General features: G+C 55.1%; 1 protein-coding gene across 1 annotated transcript in view; it reads left to right on the forward strand.

The window, feature by feature from the left end:
* Positions 1 to 21,615, forward strand: part of LOC111852132 (F-box/WD repeat-containing protein 7) — a 59,822-nt gene that overhangs the window by 23,557 nt on the left and 14,650 nt on the right. The gene's annotated exons all lie outside the window — the stretch shown is intronic.

Raw genomic sequence — 21,615 nt, forward strand, 5'->3', positions numbered from 1 at the left:
TGTTCATCTCGGTCCCCCTGGTTCCCTGCAGGCTTGGACCAGGCAGCGATCAGCGTAATGTAGTCAGCATATTTCATAGCATATTTTCTTCGATCATTGCTCTCAAATCAAAGGGTCCCTCTCACCCCCTACCCCGTTCCACCCCCCATTTTGAGCTCTGAAGGAGAACCCTTCACACCAGTCCACTCTCGGCTGGAAATGGCCCTGCTGATGCATCACTGAATAGTCCTGCTTTAAGGATGGCTGCTCCGGAAGCTCTTCCTTCTGCTCTGACTCTGGTTTTCTTTATCACAGATTTTAGCTAATCAGACGGCTTTGTGAGCCTTTTCCCAAGGAACACAGGCCCTCTGCCCCATGCTTGTCTCTGCTCTTTTTCCTGGCGATGTACTTCTCCAGCTGATGAAGGGTTAAAGATGTGCAGCACCACCTGTCCGCTCCCGGGTTTCTGACTCTCTCTGGGCTTCTTCCAGGGGATGCAGGAAATGCTCTACAGCTCCCCCCAGTGGCCAGATACAGTTTATAGTTACTTTGGCTCCACCTCTAAATTGAAGTTTGATCCGCGGCAGGGTGTGACTGTGAGGCCGGCCCTGGTAACGACCCTCCATTAGGGATCTCGCTTTGCTCAGCTGGGTCTGTTCCGTCCGCTTGATATGAACATCTGCTGATCAGCTGATAGTGAGAGATGTGGACTCCATGTGTCTGGCAGGGGGGCGGCTTCAGCCAATCCTGGCCGAGGGGCCTTCAGGTCATAACATTCCCATGCACACTTCTGGACACACCGTTTAGCACTTGTTTGGGGGAAAAATAATCCCTTCGTTAGTTGACAGTAGTTAACAGGGACGACGACCTCTAGTGTTGTATTGGAGAAATCCATCTCTCCCCTGCCTCCATCAGACTTGGCTCTGGTCTGCAGGCCCCTGATTTACACTCCATGCCGGTGTGTACCCTGCCTTGTCCTTCCTGTGCAGTAATTCAGGCCTCTTCCCAGCCTGTGGTAGATTGCTACATGTGTTTATGTACCAGCCTATGTGGAATGATTTTTCGCTCCTTAATACTGTGTCACCACCACTAGAGGGCGCCAGCTACCCACCGCTCTGCTGTGGTCCACATTCTCTGGAGCTACAGCTCCTGGTTCTGCAGCAGGTGAGTCATGCTGACTAATTAATTGACCGTTCCTGCTCTGCGGCGGCCCTGGGCTTCTGCTCCAAGATGTCCAGTAGAGCGCGGGTGACTGTGCACGGTCTTCAGCCAGGTCACACGGATAGGTGGCAGTTGGTATGAAGGAGGGCATAGGGTCAGAGCCAGACGTGAGCTGGTGAATTATGTGTGACCACGACCTTGTCTTGACATGTACATGCACATGGTGTCGGTGTATTCATGCGCACAAGCTGTCTGTGACACAGCGCGTCAAACCTCATACCGAACACCAGAGTGTGTAGAAGTTTCCGGGTTCCTCTCTGCACATGCAGATGCGTCTCCTCTTTGTCTCTGAAACTGAGCGCTTTTCCGGACCATGTGACTCGCTGACCCATTGACTCGCCTTGTCAGCACCCCGGCCCTGGGGTGCCCCCCTCTCCAGCTGTCTGTGGACTGCCCTGATTGGTGTCTCATTTTAAGAAATTTGATGTAATATTTACAAAAATGGGACATGTTTAAAAAAATACATTGCATCTTTGATCTGCTGAATTAATGACTTAAACACTCATTTCTGTAATATAATTTACTGGCCTTTGAGATGTACCATTTTTTTTTTAAATTTGCCATTAACCCATTTTTTCCAGCTGCAATATACTTCAGCGTATCATACCTTTGGTTTTTGTTAATAGGCAATAGCATTAGTATACCGCTAACCCATCAAAACAACAATGAGACAGTCAGTGATTCTCACAGCAGCGGAGTCGGTGACCTCCAAAAAAGCCGTAAAACCCACAATACAGTCGTGTTTGTGTCATATGTTTTTGTGCTTATTAAATGTAAGTGTTTCCAAAGATTAATCCCACAACAGTAATAAAATAAAAGTCTTGCTTTAACATAAATACTAAAAGAATAGATCGCTTTAATCGCTATTGTTGGGTATGGGCACGCGGTCTTATTTAGAAAACATACAAAAAGAGACGCATATAATGTTTAATCATTCGTTTTGTATTTGTCCGAGTAACAAAGCAAAGGAATGATAGTTAAGCTGCTTCAGTCGAAAACTGCATTTTTACTTCTCATTTAAAACAAGCGGTAACGGAAATATATGAAAAACACAGGAACGGTAGAAGATTTTTTGAAATTTCACGGGAACGGGACGGTATGGGAATGACATCCCATGGGACGGTACGGGAATGACATCCCATGGGACGGTACGGGAATGACATCCCATGGGACGGTACGGGAATGACATCCCATGGGACGGTACGGGAATAGGTTTTGAAAATTTGGCGGTAAATTGGACGTGAACGGAAAACCCTCCAACGGGAATGGGACGGGACGGGAACCAAAAACCTTTCCCGTGCGCATCCCTACTGTGTGTGACTCTGACCCCCAATAGGGGCAGTGTTGAGCTTCCAGCTGCAATGTCCAGTAGTATGAAAAGCACAGGCTGTCCAGGCTGCTTGTGAAAAGGCTGCCTCCAGAGTGCACTGGAATGAATATTGCACTGTCAGGCTCAGGCAAAGCGGCTGCCTTCTGCTTATTGCACCCCCGACTGGTATCTGTTTTTATAGACGGCCCCCGCTATGCCTCTAGGTCAGGGTTCAACCCCTGGGCACTAGATGTTAGTCCTGTTTCAGTCCCGTGCAACAGATGTTTGCCGTCCCGTTAGCACTTACAGAGAGACAGCGACTGACTGCTAGCTGAACAGCGGCAGGACATGCCTGTACTTCAGCTCCTGGCCTGTTGGCTGCGCCACTGCAGCAGTTATCACGGGGTCTAGAAGGCTGGCAAACCTGTGTGTGACGCTGCAGCGAGTGCTGGCAGTCAGAGCCTGGAGCGCTGAGCTCGGACTCCTCCTCTGCCCCTGTAACCGCTCACACCCTCCCTAGGCGTGCTGGGCTCTGGGCTGCCGTCAGAATACGCCTGCAAGGGCAGCCGTGTCCAGCCCCACACACCTGCTGATTTTTGTCAGCAACCTGTAAAAATGTACTTGTTGGCTGCCACTGCACCAATCAGAGTTCTAGATGGTGCTTCACTCTACCCAGAGGGGACCTAGACCACTATATACCACAGTGTGGTCTAGGTCATGCTACCTCGGTGACTCCACGCTTAGCCTGCCACCCTGGGTGCCTTTTTAAAGCCACATCCCCTGTGCACAGCTGATTGGATGGCGGAGAGGAGGCCTGTGCGTTTACTGTGTTTGTGTTTAAGGCCTTTTTGATGATGACACAGGTGCCGTTTCTTCTCAGGTGAAGGAGATAATCTGGCAGTTCCTCTGGAGTGTAAAGACATTCTCCGCTTAGAACCTCCCCAGTTGGCCGTCGGTGCTTTCTCTGACACCAGCTCCGCTTTGGAGGGCAGCACTCGGTGCCAGCGGGGGGGCCGTCTGGAAGGTGGCTCTGTGGGGGAATGTGATTGGCTGCATGAGGGGCCCTGCCTACTCTGTGGGCGTGGCTCCCCGTCACCGCTGAGGTGCTTTGAAGGGGTGTCTGATCTCCGCTGAGGCTGCACCTTTACAGCTTTCCAGGATGGGGGCATTTTCACACACTTTGAATTGTGACAAGTTTGTTTTATGATGAGACCAGCAATTCAGAAAAGTGGATTCTGCTTGGTTGTCGGTCGGGTTTGGTCCGTGGCTCAGTAGATTAGGCCTCTATATAGGCCTGTGATCGGTAGGTTGCTGGTTTGAATCCCATACTCGGCGTAGTAACTGTTTCGTTTGGGCCCTTGTGCAAGGTGCAAACTGCTCGAAAAATGCTCCAGAGTAGGGTTACCATTCATCCGGGTTCCCCTGGGCACCTGTACAGGTAGTGTGTCCGGGTTTAGCACTGCAACCTGGATGATCCAGTGTTGGAAGCTACAGTGGAGTACCAAGTTTACTTTAAAATGTACTTTTAAAATTACTTTACTTAATTAAATGATATGCACATCCCTGTGTGTCTCCTTGTGTGAACAGTGAATCGCATGGTTTGCTTGAAATCTAACTAACTTTAGCTTAGCATTTTGTATATTTTGGTGAAAAAGACTTGTATGCACGTATATTGTGTCAGGTTGTGTATAGATTGTAAAACACGTGTTTAGTGTAACATTACCATACTCCCGGATTTCCCCAAATGCAAATTTGGCAAAGGAAGCACTACCTGATTGGCCAGTGAATGTGAAAGCTCATTAATATTCATGAGAAGCATTACATGATTGATCGCTGAACGTCCTCTTTTTCGTCTCACTGAATATGGGAATCCTACTCCAGAGGTACTAGACGGATGGCTGACTCAGACCCTAAGCTTCACTCATGCCCCTCTGCGTCTGTCTGTCTTTTAAAAAAGCAGGACATGATCCCTTGTAGATGAAGCTTATTTCAATTAATGTGCATTTCTGGGTACCTGAGGGTTAATCTGTGTTGGGTTTTGACTCCCATAGTCCTCCGCGGTCGTCCCCATCCTGTCACTGACGTTAGTGACGGCTCCATCTGCCCGCAGCACATGGACGCCCGGTAACACACGCTCCCTAAAGATGGCCGACTGGAGCGGTCATGTGACCCAGCCTGACACTTATAAGGAAATGAAAGCGCTGGGCAGTGATGGGCCGTCCGAGGGAATGCCTTTGGGGGAGGCGGAGCTTTCTGAGTGCTGGGGGGCTCCTGCCCAAAGCTCTGCCGTGCCCTATCTGTCAATGTATGTGCTAGCATGGGGCAATCCGATTGGCCCGGGGGTTTCCAGATGGCCACTCGAGCGGGTGGATCTTGGCTGGGCTTGTCCGTGCTGGGGGGGTGTGGCCAGCCAGGCAGGAGGGTGGTCAGCTGGGGCTCGGACTCTCAGCAGACAGCTGGGCTGACGCCTTGCTTGGTGGCTGCACTCGAGCTCCAGGAGACGACACTGCACGACACTGCACGGCACTGCACGGCGTGTCCGCCTGTCTGCCTTCTCGGGACGACGATGCCTCTGGCGACCGAGCAGGAGCTGGGGGTGTCGGAGCTGGCAGAGCCCGCAGGGGGGGCCAGGGAGCCCCAGACCCCACACCGTGTCCTCCGCTTCTTCGGCGTCAGCCTCGGGGGGCAGGGTCTGCCATTTTGCCCCAGCAGGGTGAGTGCCCAGGTCCGGCCGCTTCCCGTCCCGCGTTCGACCTGACTGGCAGGCTGCCCCAAAGCGTGTGACGTCACATCCTGTTTGGTCGCACCTTGCTGCATGCCACGCGTATCCTTTGGGACTAACGTCTGAGTGGCGTTTATAGTTGGTGACGGTGATGCTTTGCGTGGCGAGCCCCGGTCACATGACCTCCAGTCCGCGTCGGATCCTCATCAGGGTGCTGAACCGACCCCAACCCGCTGCTCCACCTCCATCGGGAGCCTCCTCTCCGGCCTGTCAGCCGGGGGCCCCACGGCGCTCTCTGTGCCGCTGCCTTCCAGCTGCACCCCCTGCCCGGGGGTGACCTTAAAAAGACAGCATGGAGGGGCCGCCTATTTATAGTGCAGCCTGACACACTCACTGTTCAGGTGCGGGGACTTGAGGGGGGGGGGCAGCTCAGGTGTCTGTATGTGTGTCTATGTGTGCATGTGTGTGTTACTATAATTCTGTTGTAGATACTTCTTGACCCACTCAGTATGTAGACACCTGAGACAGCTCCATGTAACGTGTGGTTCTGTGTGATCACATGTTGGCGCGTGGTGGGGGTGGGGTGGGGGGGGTGTTAGGCGCGAACATGCCGTCGTCAGCCTCCGATTTGATGACTCCTGAGAAGTGCTGATTCGCCCCGCTAATGAGGGGCGAGGCTGCCGTGACCTTTGACCTCTAGTTAACCTGGAACGTCCACGTGGAGGTGCGGGTGGCTGTCCTCTGTGAGTGTGCACTGTCCCGTCCCAGAGCCGCACGTGCGGTGCCTTGGGGGGTCACCGTGATGGAGATGTCCTTGCTCCGTGCTCCTCCTGCCCCCACTTCTCAGAATGAAGCTCTGCATGTGTCCTGGCTCCACTTTGGGCAGGGGGGGGTGGGGGGCTGAGATCCTTCACATGGGTGTCTTCTGAGGCCTTTCTGGTGCCCCGCCCCCCGCGTGAACACCTGCCCTGTCCTGCCACCGTCACTCTGCTTTTCGGCTCGGAGCTCTGCCTGTGTGGTGAGTGTAGCGGCTTAGACCGGCCATTACCGACTCCGGTGAGCAGCTCCATGCACCGCGTTATTAATAACCGGAACCCGGCCTGGGTTCCCACTGAAGGGAAGCACCTCCTGGTCTGTCCCAGCAGCGGGTGTGTGTGTGTGTGTGTGTGTGTGTGTGTGTGTGTGTGTGTGTGTGTCTCTGTGTATCTGTGTCTCTCTGTGTGTTTCTGTACGTCAGTCTTTGTGTGTCATTGTGTATTTCTGTGTTTCTGTCTCTGTGTTTCTCTGATTGTCTCTGTATGTCTGTCTCTCTCTGTGTATCTGTGTCTCTCTGTGTGTATCTGCCTGGGGTAGCGTTCAATCATTCTGTCGCATAACATGATCTGGACCAACCCTATGCAGCCATTTCACACCCCCAGCAGCTGGAAAGCCCCCCCCTGCCCTGGGGGGTGGCTGCTTTCTGGCATGCCGTTCCTGGGTGTGCTTGGGGTAGCTGCAGATTCGCTCAGAGGTAATAAGGCACAGCTGATCTCGGCGCCTCCTGGCCGCCTCTCGAGCTCGTTCCTCGGCCCTGATCCCGGAAGCCCTGAGCGGGCCCCGCGTGGGCGGGCCCCTTCAGCAGATGGCCCGCTCCTCGTGGCGCTCCTGGCCCGGCCCGGCCCACCCCGCTGGCATGGGCTATAATTATTGCCTATTTTAAAAGGCGTCGCATAACACTGCTCTCTCCCCGTCAGCTTCGCCCGCTTATGCTGCAGGGACTCAGGTTAAGGGCCCGGCCCCTGCTCCGCCGGCGGGCCCCTAAGCGCTCCGCAGCCTGCTTCATTTACCGATAATCCGTACGGCCCTGCAGTCTGCGTTCAGCTCGACCTGCCCTCCAGCTCTCGCCTGTTGAAAGCGTGTTCACTGCCGGCATGTCGCTGGTCCCTAACAGTGTGTGAGGAGGCCTCTTTGTTGGGCTGGACGCTGCGCCCACTCCCTCTCACCACCTCCTGTTCCTGCTCCTCCTCCTGGCCTGGCCTGAACTCCCCTCTCTCCTTTTTCAGTCAGCCTTTTTAAATTCAGAATTTAAATTGCCATGTTGAGCTTCTCTGCCTCATTATACGTAACGGCTGTGGACATTGCGTGACACTGGTTTGGTGGCAGCCTCCGAGATGGGGGCGGTCCACATTTGGGTTTGGTGGGGGGCAGTGGTATCCTCCTCAGTCCATACCACATGTGGGCTTTTACGTTCTTGATGTCATTCTCTGACCAAACTGAAGGGGGCAGCACTATCTCATAGCCAGGCGCTGATGTGGTCAAACCGCACACTTTTAAGGGTGATGCCTGGAAAAACCTCTCTGCATTATTATTATTATTAGTATTATTATTATTATTATTATTATTTTATTATTATTTTATTTATTGATAGAGCACCAGTGCTCTATCAGTTTCATAAACCATGAAAAACGGCACAAATGACAAAAAATGTAATATGAAGAATTTAAAAGAATACAGAAATAACTGGGGGGGGGAGCTTGTTCTCCATGCTTTCCTGCCCACGCCTTTTTCCGGAGGGTGGCCCCAAGTGCGGGTGGTGCTGTGTGATCGTGTAAAGCGCCCCCGGGGAGAGGCGCTGATGTTGAGGCGTGAGGGCAGCTGGAGGAGATGCAAAGCTAGGCGTGGTCTCGCCAGTTTGCGGCAGGAAGTTTGTGGTAGAGAAAGACAGTGACACAGAGAGACAGGTTGAGAGGCAGGCAGGCAGACGGGGTTAGTGATGAACGTATGGACAGATAGGAATCTTTAACTCGCTGGGCCAGTGAGGGTTTCCTTCAGGTCCTGCTCAGCCTCCCAGCTAATCCCCTGGTCTGCTCCCCATGGTTCACTGTTCCTAGACAGTGGGGACTCGGGGGACAGATGGCTTCACACCGCTGCTCACTGCCATGTCCCGGCTGTCATCGCAGGTAGGAGCATCAGGCGTGCCGTTGCTTCTCCCTGTTTGGCTGCCTGACAGTACTCTCCTTTCCCGAATCTCTGATTGGCTGCCTGATGGTACTCTCCTTCCCTGAATCTCTGATTGGCTGCCTGATGGTACTCTCCTTCCCTGAATCTCTGATTGGCTGCCCGATGGTACTCTCCTTCCCTGAATCTCTGATTGGCTGCCTGACAGTACTCTCCTTCCCTGAATCTCTGATTGGCTGCCTGATGGTACTCTCCTTCCCTGAATCTCTGATTGGCTGCCTGATGGTACTCTCCTTCCCTGAATCTCTGATTGGCTGCCTGACAGTACTCTCCTTCCCTGAATCTCTGATTGGCTGCCTGATGGTACTCTCCTTCCCAGAATGTCCTCTGGAGTAGAGTCATGTATCCTCTCCAGCTCCAAATTAGATCTGATTGTTGCTCTTTGGCAAGCTGTAATTTTTAATTAAAGCTGGGAAGAATTTAAATGGTGATGAAAATGCAATCAGCCCCTTCCCTGAGTGGGGGGTGTGCAGTGTGTGCCTGCATGTGTCCCCGGGTGCTGGCTCATTACGGCCGTGACTCTGGAACCCCCCCCCCCCCCCCCCAGCTTGTGTCCTTTGATGGGGTGATAATTACACGGTCGCCAAACGAATCCCGATTAGGCCACTTCTCTGGATTCAGTCTGTCGGCTTCATCGTCGGCTGGGAGACTCCCATGTGGAATATTAAACCCCTGCTCGGTGTATCGGCGCAGGGAGGGGGACTCCCAGAACGTTCCAGTATCGTAGACTCGAATCTGCCGAAGACTTGTGAAGGCCTGTATTCAGCTACATTCCCAGATTAGATGTCGTTTCACACACACGCAGACACACACACACACACATACACCTGAAGAGAAGCGCAGTAACCCTAAGGGTAACCTTTCACAGCCTCGAGGTTATCCTGGTCAGTGCCGCGTGCCCGGAAGGGACTCCATGTGTCACTGGGTGCAGAGGGTCTCTGCTCTGTTCTCAAGCTGCTTGAGTGATATGCAGTGGGAGCAGCATATAACTCTTACGGGATGCACTGGAATCCCTACCTGTAATCCCTATGACCTTAAGCTGTCCTTAAGTGTTTCCCGACTGGGAACGCGTTCTGACCGCGTGTTTCCCCAGTGGGGACATGCCCGCGTTCTGCCCGCGTGTTTCTCCAGTGGGGACATGCCCGCGTTCTGACCGCGTGTTTCCCCAGTGGGGACATGCCCGCGTTCTGCCCGCGTGTTTCTCCAGTGGGGACATGCCCGCGTTCTGCCCGCGTGTTTCTCCAGTGGGGACATGCCCGCGTTCTGCCCGCGTGTTTCCCCAGTGGGATCATGCCCGCGTTCTGCCCGCGTGTTTCCCCAGTGGGATCATGCCCGCGTTCTGCCCGCGTGTTTCCCCAGTGGGGACATGCCCGCGTTCTGCCCGCGTGTTTCCCCAGTGGGATCATGCCCGCGTTCTGCCCGCGTGTTTCCCCAGTGGGATCATGCCCGCGTTCTGACCGCGTGTTTCCCCAGTGGGATCATGCCCGCGTTCTGACCGCGTGTTTCCCCAGTGGGGACATGCCCGCGTTCTGACCGCGTGTTTCCCCAGTGGGATCATGCCCGCGTTCTGCCCGCGTGTTTCCCCAGTGGGGACATGCCCGTGCCATGTTTCCAGAGCGGCAGCGTGTCCATGTTCTGTTTCTCTACTTGAGTCGCCCTTAGCAGATGTTCCAGCTGTCACCGTCTGTGATGTCATTGTGAACGACCTCTCCCTTCCTCCTGTTTGATCAGCTGTTTTAAAAGCATCTGATGATTGGAGTGGGGGGGCTGCCCCCGCCCATCCCACCCCACCCTATTAACACCCAGGTCCTGGCGGAAGATTTTCTGCTTTTCGAAGGAGTGGATTTATTCTGTCTGATAGCAGTATCTGCAGTGAATACTGATCCACTGGGATTTTCCAGGATGTTCTTTAATGTGAATCTTGCGTGACTCGGGTAGCCTAAGGCTCCCTGGAGGTAAAGTCCCTTTTATGGCTGAGCCCTATGAAATATGACGCTCACTAAAGCCCCTGCTTGCCATCGCACACAGGCTCTGGGCTGTATAGGGCCCGGTCCGTGGGGGCTGTGGAAGGCGCCCCCCCCCCCCCCATGAGCGATGATCCCGCTCCTTCAGGGTCTGCTCAGTTTCACGGGCTGGTATGAGCGCGTCTGTTACAGTCCTCACCAGCAGCCACCAGCACAGCTGAGAGACACTCGGATCATTTTGGAGGGGGCACTTGTGAGGGCCTTATGCCCTGCGTAGGGGCCACGCCACCCTGATGGGCCCCGTTCCTGCAGAACACCGCTATTGATCTGTTTCTTCTCATTGAGGCCTAGAGGCTGCGGCTCTGTCTGTTTATGATGTCGTATGCTAACCTGGCACCAAACTGTCCCCCTTGCAGCTGAACTACTGGCTCCACTGCACCATACAGAATGGAGCGACTGTGGTATGGCGGGAGGGAATGAACTGGAAACTCTTTTCCCCTAATGGAGTAATTGGTATCATCACTGAAATCAGAATCGTCAGACACGTCCTTCAGTGAATTTAGTTACAGCGTGTTACTAACGCGTGTCGATTGTGTTGTAAAGTGGTCCCTGCGGCAGTGTGCCCCCTCCCTAGCCCCCTATTCAGAGGTTTTTGGGTGCCGATGACTTGAGTATGTAGCTGAAATTCCATGGTTGCCATGGACACCAGCAGCGGGGCCGTCAATCACATGTCAGAACACGGGGTATCCCCCTTGCCGTGACTCACGGCGCCGCGTTCTTGCGGCCCGCATGACAGCTGTAAACGTTTCCGCGGAGACGGCTAATGGCGTCGCCTGACTTGCAGGCTGGCGGAGCCCTATCCAGCGGCTGAATGAGCTGAATGGCATATGGAGGATCTTCCTGCACATGGCAGCCCTGAGAGCAAACACCGCCAGCCGTCCTCCCGTTTGGGGGGCTTTTACCTCCCCTGCCCTTGGGGCTGGATCCCGTGCCCTGTCTGCAGCCCCCACCCCCCCTGGTGACCTCTGGCCTTGCCTCTGTAGGTTCACGTTCTGCAGCCTGTCCCAAGTGCTGGGTGGCTCCGGAACGCTCACTGTTTCCGCAGTGCAGGATGGGGATGTCGGGGCAGACGCTGACCCCGGGACATTTTAGGCTGGATGGGTGTGTGCGTGCCATATTGACTGCCCTGCCTGAGCTCCGAGCAGTCTCCGTTCTAAGATGTGGTTCTGCAGCCTCGGGTAGTATGGTATTCTCCTTCACCTTCAGAGTGCGGTTCCATGGCAGGAACCATTCAGAAGATGGGGGAGGGTGGCTTACCTAGGGGATGCAACCGGTGTGGCCCATCTACTTCAGAATTGGATCTTATGGTGACAGGCCCTTCCGTGCCCCCCCCCCCCCCCCCTGTGGTTCTCCTGTGGTCCCGCCTGAGGTTACCCAATGGCCCCTCTGATAACCACCTCTAACCAGAGAAGCATGATCTCAGTGCTCAGACTCTGAGGCTGTAAAAGCCCCTTCAAAGCCCCCCCGCCCCCCCCCAGCCTAGGAGTGCAGCAGGAGCGGTGAACAGAACCCCATCATCGCCTGCATCAAGCTCAGCCCTCTGTCTTTCGAAATGCAGGCTGCATTCCCTGCTAGTGATGCAGGATGTTCACCTCCTGACTATTAGTACTTGCAGCATTGAAGCACTTTAGTCTACTGACGTTTAAATCCAGACGGGTGTTTGCAGTGTTTATACAATCTCACGTGCTCTTTGTTTTTAATGGTGAGGTCACTGTATGGTCGCCACTGATTGGCTGTCCCCCGATTTCCACTGATTGGCTGTCCCCCGATGTCCATTGCTGCATGAGAATGTGAGCAGCGTTTGCTCACTCCATATCTGATCGCTGTATTACTAATAAGTGTGTGAGGGTCGGCCTGCATTCTGTACAGCTGAAACCACAGGATTTGGAGGGGGAACCTCCTTGCCAGGCCACCACATTTTGGAGAAGAGCAGCATTGCATGTCATGCTTTGTTTCAGTGTTTTGCACTGGTCACTCTGTGGCAGAAGCAAGGCGCACTCCCAGCTTCTGCCAGCAGAGGGCAACCTGGAGACCCTCAATGAGGCTGGGGGGAGCTGCTCTTAGATCAGCTGGCAGCTGCTGTGATGATAGAGCTCCCTAACGAGATTAAACGGCTCCCAGCCACCTGTGTGTCACGGTGATTAGCGGGTGGTGCAGGCACGCTGCCCCCTGTAGGAGCCTGCGCAGATTACAGCCTTAGCATCTGCACAATGGCGCCCACTCACTGCCCTGCCCCTTGTGTTAACAGCGGAGCGGATTTGGCCATGAAACTTGGCCGTCATGCCCTTCAGACATTGCGGTGAGATTCTCCCTGGCAGCTGCGGAGCATTGGGGGCGGTGCCCCAGAACAGCAGTCTGTCAGGTCGCCAGAGCAGAGTGGGGCTCTTATCTCCCTAACGAGCTCACTTAGAGCCTGAAGAGCCTCCTGTGAGGCCGCCTTGACCATCTGACAGCAGGTGGCCCCAGATTCATGCTGGTATTGTATGGGGGTATTCCAGTGATCAACACTGCAAAGTACTGCCCCTAACTCCAATAGGGGTATTCCAGTTATCCACACTGCAAGGTACCACCCCCAACTCCAATGGTGGTATTCCAGTGATTCACCCTGGAAGGTACCATCCCCAGCTCAGATAGGGGGTATTCCAGTGATCCACCCTGGAAGGTACCATCCCCAGCTCAGATAGGGGGTATTCCAGTGATCCACCCTGGAAGGTACCATCCCCAGCTCAGATAGGGGGTATTCCAGTGATCCATGCTGCGCACATTTTTTTTAATAGATTTTTTTTCCTTGGGCTCAGGTTTGCCCCCATTTCTCTCCTGAAATAGTAGGTTAGTACAGTGTATTTTTAATGTGTTCTTGGTGTGTTCTAATGTGCCTCTCTAAGCCCAGGTCGAGGCGGAGGCCCAGTCAGTCCTGCTCCTCCTTGGGACGGGATTAGAATTGCAAATGGCGTGATTCAGGTGACAGATGTCCAGGCTGCTAGATAGAGCTCAGGGGCCACGTTAGGGGTCTGCATGTGTAAATAGCCGTGGAAGGTGAACGTGCATGCACGCTCACACGCTGGCACTGTAGAAATAGTCGTGGAAGGTGGACATGCACGCACACTCACACTGGCACTGTAGAAATAGCCGTGGAGGGTGGACGTGCACGCACATTCACACACTGGCACTGTAGAAATAGCCGTGGAGGGTGGACTTGGACACACACTCACACTGGCAGTGTAGAAATAGCCGTGGAGGGTGGACGTGCACACACACTCACACTGGCACTGTAGAAATAGCCGTGGAGGGTGGACTTGGACACACACTCACACTGGCAGTGTAGAAATAGCCGTGGAAGGTGGACATGCACGCACACACACACACTGGCACTGTAGAAATAGCCGTGGAGGGTGGACGTGCACGCACACTCACACACTGGCACTGTAGAAATAGCCGTGGAGGGTGGACGTGCACACACACTCACACTGGCACTGTAGAAATAGCCGTGGAAGGTGGACGTGCACGCACACTCACACACTGGCACTGTAGAAATAGCCGTGGAGGGTGGACGTGCACACACACTCACACACTGGCACTGTAGAAATAGCCGTGGAGGGTGGACGTGCACACACACTCACACACTGGCACTGTAGAAATAGCCGTGGAGGGTGGACGTGCACGCACACTCACACACTGGCACTGTAGAAATAGCCGTGGAGGGTGGACGTGCACGCACACTCACACACTGGCACTGTAGAAATAGCCGTGGAGGGTGGACGTGCACGCACACTCACACACTGGCACTGTAGAAATAGCCGTGGAGGGTGGACGTGCACGCACACTCACACACTGGCACTGTAGAAATAGCCGTGGAGGGTGGACGTGCACGCACACTCACACACTGGCACTGTAGAAATAGCCGTGGAGGGTGGACGTGCACGCACACTCACACACTGGCACTGTAGAAATAGCCGTGGAGGGTGGACGTGCACGCACACTCACACACTGGCACTGTAGAAATAGCCGTGGAGGGTGGACGTGCACGCACACTCACACACTGGCACTGTAGAAATAGCCGTGGAGGGTGGACGTGCACGCACACTCACACACGGGCAGTGCAGAAATAGCCGTGGAGGGTGGACGTGCACGCACACTCACACACATAATCATGGGCACCAGCAGCCTTTTCAGCTTGAGGAGTTTAGATGGATGGATGGATGGATGGATGGATGGATGGATGGATGGATGGAATGATGAGCAGCTATAGATGCAGCTGAAACTGAACGCTGCCCTAAGCCCAAGACAGCCCGCAGGTGTCAGTAGAGATGTGCATCGATAGGGCGGGTTCAGCTAAGCGGGTCCCTTACATGACTGAGGGCCAGTGCTTTACAGTTCTCCTACATTTAAACTCGATCTGAGATCTGACGTGATCCGATCATGCAAGCAGTAATCGGTGTGTCGGCATCATATGGAGGTCGAGCTTTGGCTCTCTTATAGGAACAGAGCGGAGAATGGCAGGGATGCCAGAGTCTTGGGGGGGGGGGTGGGGGTGCTCTCAGAGGGGCCTCACTAGGACGGGGTGGGGTCGCAACCCACACAGCGCCTGATCCACCCACCCACACTAAATAATCACTGACGACCCGCCAACCCCCCCCCCCCCCGATCCTGATACCGATTCTGATTCTGTTCCCGATCACGAGAGCTCAACCATCACAGCCCAGGCTCCTGCCACCTCGACCCTTTTCCCACTCCGTAGATCCCTCTTCCTATTGCCGCTGATCTCTCACACGAGATCAGCAGGGCTCTGCAAAGGCTCAGCCCCACCAGAAGGGGGTACCCCTGAGCAGTGCCCCCCAGATGGTGCTGCTGCAACTCCCATGCAGGCATCTTAACCGCTCATTTCCTTACCTGGCTGGTTTAGTGGCGCCGCATGTACTGTTGGTCTGGAAACTGCTGTGTTTAATGATAATAAATGTACATTTTTCACATGAATTATGCTGTACTTGATATTCCTGGATATTATGAGCGTAAACTGAGTGGCGGTTCCCGCTCTCGGCGATGACACGCTAAAAAGCGGAACCGAGACCAATAAACTGAATTCCTCGCAGGAGAAATCTCTCTAATTAGGCTCATTGTCGTCCTGCATAAGCCTGCAGATTTCAGCAGCAATCCCCCCCGCTCTCGCTTTGCGTGGTGCTCTCTTGTTGGTCACGGGTTTGGGGCTCTTGTCCTGTTTCCACGGCGACTAACCAGTCCGGCGGTTGGGACCATGCTAAGGGAGCGGCTGATATATGCCAAACCGTCCCCCGATCATGGTCACCTTATGTCCCCTGTGGTTGGTTTGGGGGGGGGGGGGGGGGTGCTCTATTTTTTTTTTTTTGGATTTGCTTAATTTATGTATTTATGGTGTCTGACACGTTTCAGTTGAAACAAGAAAAAGCTGTGATGTCAACATTGGCGGATCTTTCTTGGAGTTTTTCACCACAAAATGCTGAGCATCTCAGAGGTGACACATTACCCCCCCACCCCTCTCTCCCTGCCGCCCTTCTCGCCCCTCTGCTGCCCCTCTGCCCCCCCGCCCCTCTGCTGCCCCTCTGCCCCCCCGCCCCTCTGCTGCCCTTCTTGCCCCTCTGCCCCACCGCCCCTCTGCTTGCTCCCCCACCTCACACCCCCAGCTGCCCCTCATGCCCCCTGTTCCTCTCGCCCCTTCACTCGACTGCCCTTCTCACTCCCCTGCCCCCTGCTCCCCCACCCCCTCGTCCCTCTCACCCTCCCGTCCCGTTCTTGCCCCCCTGAATTAACCCTCTGCCCCGTCTACAGGCCATGGTAAGGCACCAAAACCTGCGGCTAACGCTTTTCCAGTGGGTAGGAGGTCCAGCCAGCCTTCATGTTGCCAGGCAACAGTCTCCAGGCATAAGTGGGCTGCTGCGTTTGCACCCTGCCACAGGTCTGCAGCTCGGGGTCTCCATGCATCCTCATGCCACGAGGGGGTTTCTGCATGCGTCTGACTGCCGCCGTGTGTCACAGGGCCGTGTGTGTGTGTGTGTGTGTGTGTGTGTGTGTGTGTGTGTGTGTGTGTGTGTGTGTGTGTGTGTGTGTGTGTGTGTGTGTGTGTGTGTGTGCGCGCGCGCTGCAGGGTTATTGTTAGTGCTCGGACCTTGGCTCATTAGCCTTCCGTTTCCATGGTATCCGTGTCGTCCTATCTGCACTTTTATCCTACGAGCCCTTACCTCTCCTGAATGCGTGCCGGCCCACTGAGGGAAGGCCTGGTTCAGGGCGGCACGGCCGCATGTCATAGTGGTGGTTGGACTGGGATTGGGGCAGGGGGGGTGCTCATTTGCATACAGCTGGCCTTCCGTGCTGGGCCCCGCCCCTCTTAGAAGCTTTGCTGTTCCCCGTGCGCATCTCATCCCCTGGCAGATGCCCTGCAGTTAATACCCATTAGACGCATTGCTAGTGAAATGTCCTATTGTGGTTGTTTGCGGTTTAGTAACGGTCTCTCCTGTCCAGTGTGCCGCCCACAGAAGGTCCCCGTCCTCGAAGATGCTCCCCTGCATCTGTTTGTGTGGTCGGCGACTGGGATGCCCTCTGCCTTGTTCATTCCCAGCCTGATCCAGCTCTGAGGGGCGACAAAGCTCATTGGCTGGCTGTGGGGTGTGCCCACCTCCTTTGCCCTTTAATGGGATAAGAAGAAAGCTCATTGGCTGGCCGTGGGGTGTGCCCACCTCCCTCGCCCTTTAACGGGTTAAGAAGAAAGCTCATTGGCTGGTTGTGGGGTGTGCCCGCCTCCTTTGCCCTTTAATGGGATAAGAAGAAAGCTCATTGGCTGGCCGTGGGGTATGCCCGCCTCCCGTGCCCTCTCATACCTGCAACTGAACAGGGGTATAATAATAAGTTCAATTTATATAGCGCCTTTCACAATCCCAAGGTTGCCTTACACAAAACAAAAACTCAGCACAGGAGGAAAAGACGGAAAAGAAATGTCCTTAAAATGAATTGGCTTTTAATGGGTGAATTTAGCAGAAACATACAGCTGTTTTCTCTCTCAAGTTTTATGGTGCTTTTTATGTTGGGGGGGGGAGTACTGTGCAGTCTCAACCGCTTCCTGCCGTGGCCCCTCCCCCCAAGGCTTTTCCAGGTTTGCTGCTGTAAGTGCTCTGATTGGTCACTCTCACGGTGATGTCACAGGTGTTAACCCACTAGGTTAAAGGGCATGCAGAACATCAGGACAGACAGTGGCTGGGAATGGTGCCCCCAGCACCGATTACACCCCCCCCCCCCCACGACCTGACATTCCCAACAGCCAATACTGTGACAGATGCTCCTTTCTTACGGAGATCCTTTAGGGACGCCCCCCCCCCCCCCCCAACTTTGCTGTTCACCCCCCCCCCCCCCCCCGCCCTGTCAGCCGCATAATTAAATGCAGATGACTTGACCCTATTAACATGTAATAAGACAAAATGAGGCTGTGCGGTATGAGTTCAAAGCCGGTTGTAAAGCAAGAGGAATTCATTTCTTAAGGAGAGGAAAACTGCTCAGAAGATATTTAATTAACCTCAAGGGCTCAGTTAGCTTCTGTCCCGTGCTAATTTGCATGTGGAGAGCAACGCCCGCCTGAACTAGCCCTTGAGCAGAGCAGAGCAGGGGGCGGGGGCGCACTCCGGCCAGTGGGGCGGCCGTGACGACGCATCGATGGCCGGGGGAGGGGGGGGGGGGGCGGTAGCGGCCACCTCTCTGCTCCCTCTTTAAATTAGAGCGCCTGAAAAAATAGCTCTGACCAACCTGTCGTGTTACACGGCCGCGGGCAAGAGCACCGAGCGACCGGAGCAGGAAGCGACCCAGTTTGCAGAGTACTGTGCCCGACGAGACCCAGGGGGTGGGGGCTGATGTGCCAGACTGATGGGGTGTCCCTGAGGAGGCACCCCCCCCAGCTGGCTGCCTGTGCCGCTTCACCGGGGAGGCGCCCCCTGCTGGCCGCTGAGGTCTGCTGCAGCTGCTGAATATTAAACATGCGTCGCAGGATCACAGCTGCTCGGGTCAGGGAAGCATGCCTAATCCCCGCGGGAGGCTCCTGCCGGCTGCCATCCCTCCTCTCCGCACCAACACTGTCATGCTTGGCCCTTAAAAACAGATCCTATCCCCCCCCCCCCCCCCTCCCCGGCTCCTGGCTTGGTGCGGCTCCCCGATGCCAAGGGCGTACTCTGCAGTCGGGAAGCACCCCGCGCTCCTGCAAATGTCACTGCGAAAAATAATTCTCCCTGCACCGGACGTTTGTCTTGCGCAGGTACTGCCACTTTCCTGAGACCCTCTGAAGGGGGCGCTGTTCAGTAAACAGGAGTTTGTGCCAGCTACTCCCACACATCCGAAAACAGCAGACTGTCCGTCTGCGGCACCGCTGTCTCTGGTGCTTTCATTCATCTTATTTTTATCCATTTTCAGAGTGGTTGCTGAAGTTTTCCCCCGTACTAATTTTAAGGCCTCTGAATTGTGTGTATTTTGGGAGCTCGTCCCTGAAGTCCAGCTAAATATACCGGGTCGGTTCCTGTGGAGGATCCAGGAGTGCGGAGATGACTGAACATCTCAGCCTCCACACGCCACAACTGTAATCAGGAGCTCCTCTAAACGCAGCGTGGGGGCCGTCCTCCCTGCTGGGCGCCTCTGCGTCTGTCTCGGGGCTCATTCCTGACACCCACCAGTGCGCAGGGATGCCTTACAGGCTGTGCTCTGCTCTGCACTGGGGGCCGTCCCTCACACCCTCAGGGGTCCATTAGGCGCTGTGCTCTGCACTGCACTGGGGGCCGTTCCTCACACCCTCAGGGGTCCATTAGGCGCTGTGCTCTGCACTGCACTGGGGGCCGTTCCTCACACCCTCAGGGGTTCATTAGGCGCTGTGCTCTGCACTGCACTGGGGGCCGTTCCTCACACCCTCAGGGGTTCATTAGGCGCTGTGCTCTGCACTGCACTGGGGGCCGTTCCTCACACCCTCAGGGGTTCATTAGGCGCTGTGCTCTGCACTGCACTGGGGGCCGTTCCTCACACCCTCAGGGGTTCATTAGGCGCTGTGCTCTGCACTGCACTGGGGGCCGTTCCTCACACCCTCAGGGGTTCATTAGGCGCTGTGCTCTGCACTGCACTGGGGGCCGTTCCTCACACCCTCAGGGGTTCATTAGGCGCTGTGCTCTGCACTGCACTGGGGGCCGTTCCTCACACCCTCAGGGGTTCATTAGGCGCTGTGCTCTGCACTGCACTGGGGGCCGTTCCTCACACCCTCAGGGGTTCATTAGGCGCTGTGCTCTGCACTGCACTGGGGCTTCCGCTGCCCATATTTTTAGCATGTGGCTGGATAGGCAGCAGTGTTTCCTATGGATCAAGAGGTTTGGGGTGGGGGCAGTGTGATGGGAGGGGTACAGTGGGGGAAAAAATGCAGACATTGACCCTGGTTGTATGTTTATTTATGACATGTTCCCTCTGTCTGAGGTAAACCATGTCAATAATTATATGAATCAATATAGGCTAGCGATTTGTCAGTAACAGTTACAACTATTTTTTATTTTTTTTTGTGATTGAGAAATGAGGTCCTCAACATTTTGCCCGTCTGTGCTTCACTGAACAATGTGACAACAGCCTAATTGCACTGCACACAGCCTAACTGTATATGTGACTCAGCCAAACTGGGCGGGATCAGTCCCGGGTCTTTAACTCTGTAGTGGGAGCAGCGTCTCACACCAATTCGCCTAACAGATCAATGTGTCGTGTTCGATCCCAGCTGTGGGGAGGTGGCACATTAAACGCTGGCGTATATAGAGGATTTCCGGTCTGTTTCTCACATGGCCCAGTTTTGGTGTGTGGATTGGGGGGGGGCATTACCTCACAGATCTTGTAACATGCTAGGCGTCTTCTGCTTCAGCTGCACTGCACTGAGCGTTTTGGGAAGGACTGTACGCTCAGATTGATGAGTGAAGCTGGGCCTCACTCTGCCGCTTTGTGGGACTGAGTGAAGCTGGGCCTCTCTCTGCCGCTTTGTGGGACTGAGTGAAGCTGGGCCTCTCTCTGCCGCTTTGTGGGACTGAGTGAAGCTGGGACTCTCTGCCGCTTTGTGGGACTGAGTGAAGCTGGGCCTCTCTCTGCCGCTTTGTGGGACTGAGTGAAGCTGGGACTCTCTGCCGCTTTGTGGGACTGAGTGAAGCTGGGCCTCTCTCTGCCGCTTTGTGGGACTGAGTGAAGCTGGGCCTCTCTCTGCCGCTTTGTGGGACTGAGTGAAGCTGGGCCTCTCTCTGCCGCTTTGTGGGACTGAGTGAAGCTGGGCCTCTCTCTGCCGCTTTGTGGGACTGAGTGAAGCTGGGCCTCTCTCTGCCGCCTTGGTGGACTGAGTGAAGCTGGGCCTCTCTCTGCCGCCTTGGTGGACTGAGTGAAGCTGGGCCTCTCTCTGCCGCTTTGTGGGACTGAGTGAAGCTGGGCCTCTCTCTGCCGCTTTGTGGGACTGAGTGAAGCTGGGCCTCTCTCTGCCGCTTTGTGGGACTGAGTGAAGCTGGGCCTCTCTCTGCCGCTTTGTGGGACTGAGTGAAGCTGGGCCTCTCTCTGCCGCCTGGGTGGACTGAGTGAAGCTGGGCCTCTCTCTGCCGCTTTGTGGGACTGAGTGAAGCTGGGACTCTCTCTGCCGCTTTGTGGGACTGAGTGAAGCTGGGCCTCTCTCTGCCGCTCTGTGGGACTGAGTGAAGCTGGGCCTCTCTCTGCCGCTCTGTGGGACTGAGTGAAGCTGGGCCTCTCTCTGCCGCTTTGTGGGACTGAGTGAAGCTGGGACTCTCTGCCGCTTTGTGGGACTGAGTGAAGCTGGGCCTCTCTCTGCCGCTTTGTGGGACTGAGTGAAGCTGGGACTCTCTGCCGCTTTGTGGGACTGAGTGAAGCTGGGCCTCTCTCTGCCGCTTTGTGGGACTGAGTGAAGCTGGGCCTCTCTCTGCCGCTTTGTGGGACTGAGTGAAGCTGGGCCTCTCTCTGCCGCTTTGTGGGACTGAGTGAAGCTGGGCCTCTCTCTGCCGCTTTGTGGGACTGAGTGAAGCTGGGCCTCTCTCTGCCGCCTTGGTGGACTGAGTGAAGCTGGGCCTCTCTCTGCCGCCTTGGTGGACTGAGTGAAGCTGGGCCTCTCTCTGCCGCTTTGTGGGACTGAGTGAAGCTGGGCCTCTCTCTGCCGCTTTGTGGGACTGAGTGAAGCTGGGCCTCTCTCTGCCGCTTTGTGGGACTGAGTGAAGCTGGGCCTCTCTCTGCCGCTTTGTGGGACTGAGTGAAGCTGGGCCTCTCTCTGCCGCCTGGGTGGACTGAGTGAAGCTGGGCCTCTCTCTGCCGCTTTGTGGGACTGAGTGAAGCTGGGACTCTCTCTGCCGCTT

Source organism: Paramormyrops kingsleyae, chromosome 12 (genome assembly GCF_048594095.1).
Source record: "Paramormyrops kingsleyae isolate MSU_618 chromosome 12, PKINGS_0.4, whole genome shotgun sequence".
NCBI lineage: Eukaryota > Metazoa > Chordata > Actinopteri > Osteoglossiformes > Mormyridae > Paramormyrops > Paramormyrops kingsleyae.